Source organism: Lactuca virosa, chromosome 1 (assembly GCF_052849685.1).
Source record: "Lactuca virosa cultivar CGN04683 chromosome 1, Lactuca_virosa_CGN04683_v6, whole genome shotgun sequence".
In the NCBI taxonomy this organism is placed as follows: domain Eukaryota; kingdom Viridiplantae; phylum Streptophyta; class Magnoliopsida; order Asterales; family Asteraceae; genus Lactuca; species Lactuca virosa.
The window spans coordinates 84,479,302-84,483,835 of NC_136426.1; positions in this window are offsets into that span (position 1 = coordinate 84,479,302).

Sequence of the window (4,534 nt, forward strand, 5' to 3'; positions counted from 1 at the left end):
GCTTAATAACCGATACAAGGTAAAGGTACATATAAAATAAATAACCATGTTAGTAAAGAGAACATTTGGCCACCGTTTTCGGTCGTCGCACAACTTGTCACTTTTTTTTATGTAAAACCGAAGTTAATGTCTGAAGTATGATTAGCAAAGGTGACTCGTTTTCAGTAAAATGTCACAGAAACGATCATGTGAATTACTTTATGACCTTTAGTAATGAGAAATATGAAAACCAAGACCACCCAGTTTTCAAAAACCGATGTCATAGCTCATTTTGTACTAGTGTCGGTTCACAACTTAATACAGTCAATTCATAGTTTAATACACAAAATTCACATCTTAATATAATAAATACACAATTTAATACAAATAATTATATAATCACATCCATATTCTCAACTTAAAACTTATATTTATATGTTCATATTTGGAGGCATATATGTGTACTAAATTGTGAATTTATTATATTAAGTTGTGAACTAAATTTACAGCTTAATATATAAAATTCAAAGTTTAATATAATACATTCACAACTCATTTACAAGTATAATCTCATATTTCAATGTATTAAACAACCCATTCACAGTTTAGTACATACATAAATTGTCTCATATTTTAGAAGCAAACATCAAAAGAAAAACATATACATGAATCATAAAAGATAATAACTTATCTTAAATCGGCAAAGAAGATGACTGAGAAATAGAACATATCCTTACTCTACCAGCATCGACACCACCAACTACCATAAGCTGTCATCAACCATTGCCACCACCAACCATCAGTGCCAATACCACCAACATCCTTCCCTAAAAAATCATATATGGATAAAAAAAACATAATTCACAGTTTAATTAAACATTTTAGAAACTAATTCACAGCTTAATTCAATATTTCAAAAACTAATTCACAAACACGTTAGAAGTGGTGGTTAGTCGGATCTAACCTGAACATGCACAAACACGTCAGAATTCACAGTTTAATACAATATTCCAGACACTACTTTAAAACGTATTTCAATATTTCAGACACTAATTCACAACTTAATGCATCAAAAAAATCAGAATTCATTGTATGATAAACATTTACACACTAATTCACATCTTAATACAAAATTTTAAAAACTAGTTTATAACTTAAAAACTTACAGATCTCGTTGAGGCATTTCATCAAAAACCTTGTGTGCATATTGTTTCCAGATCTAAGATGATTTATAGATCTGAGATTGCCACGTTCCTTAGAGTGTCCGAATATTCTAGATAAGAGATTGTCACCATAAATAATCTTCAAATCATATCTGAAGCAACGTGAAGGCGGTATTTGGAGGAGAAAATGATGGATGTTGTGGAGCATAAGCAGGAAGGGGAGGTGGTGGCGATGGTGGAACACATCTGATATATAGAGTTACTGATGGGGTGTTTTTCATGGAGCACAAGAGAGAGGAGTAAAATAAGGTCATGGTAGTCATAAAAACATAGATCTAGATGATCTAGTGCAACTACAAGAACCCAAACTTTAGAGTGAGTTGACTTTTAGTCAACTACTAACCAAAGGGAAAAATAATCATTAATGAGAATTTAATGAGAATATGAAGTTTTAACTTCATGAAAATGGCCAAAACAAGTTTAAGTCGCTCATAAGAGGTTAAATGAGTAAGTTCGAGAGAAGAAATACATGAGAAGATTCATTTTGGCCAAAAGAGTAAAATGCGCATTTTATGCTTTTTGGGCCAAGTTGGTGACTTAATAGATTCTGAACCATATTAAGTAAGTGATAAATGACTCAATATAGTTTTAGAGTATGTTACCACCTTCACATGCATATAAAGGTCATAGAAAATGGGTTAGAAACGAAGAAGTTATGAAGATTAGAATTTGGGATAAAAGTTGTCCCCAAAGTTCGAATGGAATCAACAATACAATTTGTTGATCTCCAGGCATCGTGACTCAGGTCATAGCTTGGCATGGCGTGGTGGCGTAAGTGAGTTTCTATTGACCAAAGTCAAATGGCCACCATGGCGTAGTAAAGACCTCACCGCAACGCGATGTCACAACAGATAAAAACCTCATTTAAGGGTTCATTATCATCATAAACACACCCCAACCTTCTTATGGTTGAGCTCTAGCGAATTGGAGGTTGAAGAAGGGTCAAGTGGTGGCCAAGGGTGTTGATCGCTTGGATTGAGAATTGAGAACTCATGAGGTAATCATTTTCTACATAATTAAGCTAATTAGGGCATAATGGTGTTTTGATGAATCGAGTTAGTTGTGTAAGATTGTGTTAAGAGAGCTTGTTAGTAATGTTTAACTAAGTGTTTAGAAGCTATGAACAAGCTCTATACGTGATTTTCAAGGTGAAGTATAAGAATGAGAAGTTAAGGTTTGAAACCCTTAACTAGTGATTTTGTTAAATTGATACATTAGAGATTAGATTATAATGAATTAGATACTATGGGGTACTTAATTCACTGATTGGATTGAATTTAGAAGTAGAGAATGAAATTTTAGAATTTTGATCAATTAAGTGATCATTTTGAAATTTAGAAGTAGATAAGCTCTTAATAGGCTAAGACAGGTTTTAAGGAACTTGAAATGTTGTGTGAATAGGCCTTGAGGAAGAGCATAAGTCAAGATACATCAATTGAACAAAGGATCCAAGAAGGGTAGTTAGTCCTCACTAAGTAATAAGGTGAGTTGTAGCTCTCTCTCTATCTCTCTCTATCTCTCTCTCTCTCTCTATATATATATATATATATATATATATATATATATATATATTATATTGTATGTGAGATTCGTATATTTGAGCATGACAAAGAGAAAGAAAGAATAGGATTATATGTATTATAATCTTATGTAAGATTATGTACTTGTGGTTGTACACTTAAGATCATGTATCTGAGCATATGTGTATAACTAAAGTATTTAGATATGTATAGAGAAAGAATATGGGTATTATGAGTAATACTCTTAATAGTAGATAAAGAAAGAATGGGATTATATGTATTATAATCCTATGTATGAGTGTATGATAAGAAAAGGTATTTGTAGATACCTAATAGATTATAGATAGAGACAGAGAATGATTATATGTAGTATAATCATAAGTATATGTATGTAAGTCTAGACATAATATGTATTGTGTAGAATACCTATATGTTAATAGACATAGACAAAGAATAAGTACTTAACGAGTTAAGTACTAGATGTGTAGCAAAATATCTCTTGATGAGATAAAGAGATAGAATGTCCATGGGACAAGTATTATGTAATGAGTCGCATAACAGAGATAGAGATGTTTAGAAATATAATTTTATCGGGAATGATATAAAGGTTCCTTCAGGGACAAGAGTATGATTCCTTCAGGAATGAGGAGATGTTAAATATATGATCCCTTTGGGGATGTAGATTGATGATTCCTATGGGAATAAAGATTGTGTATGGTTAGAAAAGATATAGAATAGGTTCAATGAGTTGAACAAGGTAATGGAGTTCTTTTTGAACTTAGAGATAATCCATTAGGGATTTAAGAGAATAAATACAATGACAAGGGATCCATGAGGGATCAAGATGAGAAGTATGTGATGAAGTAAGATGAGTATGAGAAGTCATGCTAAGAGTTAGGGATTTGAGAAGAAAATAGTAAGAGATAGAGAAGAGCATGCATATATCATAGACTAGAGCATAGAAAGATGAGATGAGATAGAGTTTCAAGTGAGATAGAAAGATGAAGAAAAGATAGAGATAGAGGCAGAGATACAACTAGAGTATGTGTAGTGATATGCCTCTATTTATTCCTCTATTTCATGCAATATCTTGGTATTTTTAGCTACATATTGTCTTAATTATGCATAAAAGGTGCTTATGATGTTTAGAATTTGTTTTTTAGTGGCAAAGACATGCTCGGGAGCTAAAGGAATGAAAATGTGGAGGTGGAGCAGGATTGTTGGATTCAGTCAAAAAAGTGAGAAACTGATGATTCTGAAGGCCCCAAGGCATAGACATAAGTATGCCAAAACATAACGTATTGTTTTTGCCCGTCTTAAACTTGTTAGAAGGATCACCAAGGAAGACTTGGAGGGCACGCATAAAAGATTTTTCCACAGTGTGGAACCTGATTTTTGGAAACTATAAATATATCATTTTTCATCTTAACCTAACTTATGCAACAAGTCTATCTCGACTATTGACCACCAAAGAACCCTTTTGAATCCTTTAGAGATCAAATTTCGTTGAAGAAGCTAGTTTACAAGAGATTGATAGCACAATCACGTTTAATTACTCGGTCTGCCTTGTTCTAATCATGAAGTTCAAATTTCACCTTGTTTTTACATGTTTTTCTACAATAGTTATGGGCAAATACCTATAGCTTTTGTTTAGGGTAGAGAAGGTTTGAACATATGTGTTGATTCTATGATTTTGGATTTTAACCTAGTTGATTATTAGTTATGCTTGCTTGTTAAAGATCTTCATGTGTTAAAGTTTCAATCTTTTCTGTTTATTGTTGAGTATTATTAGGATTAGATCGAAAAGTTGGT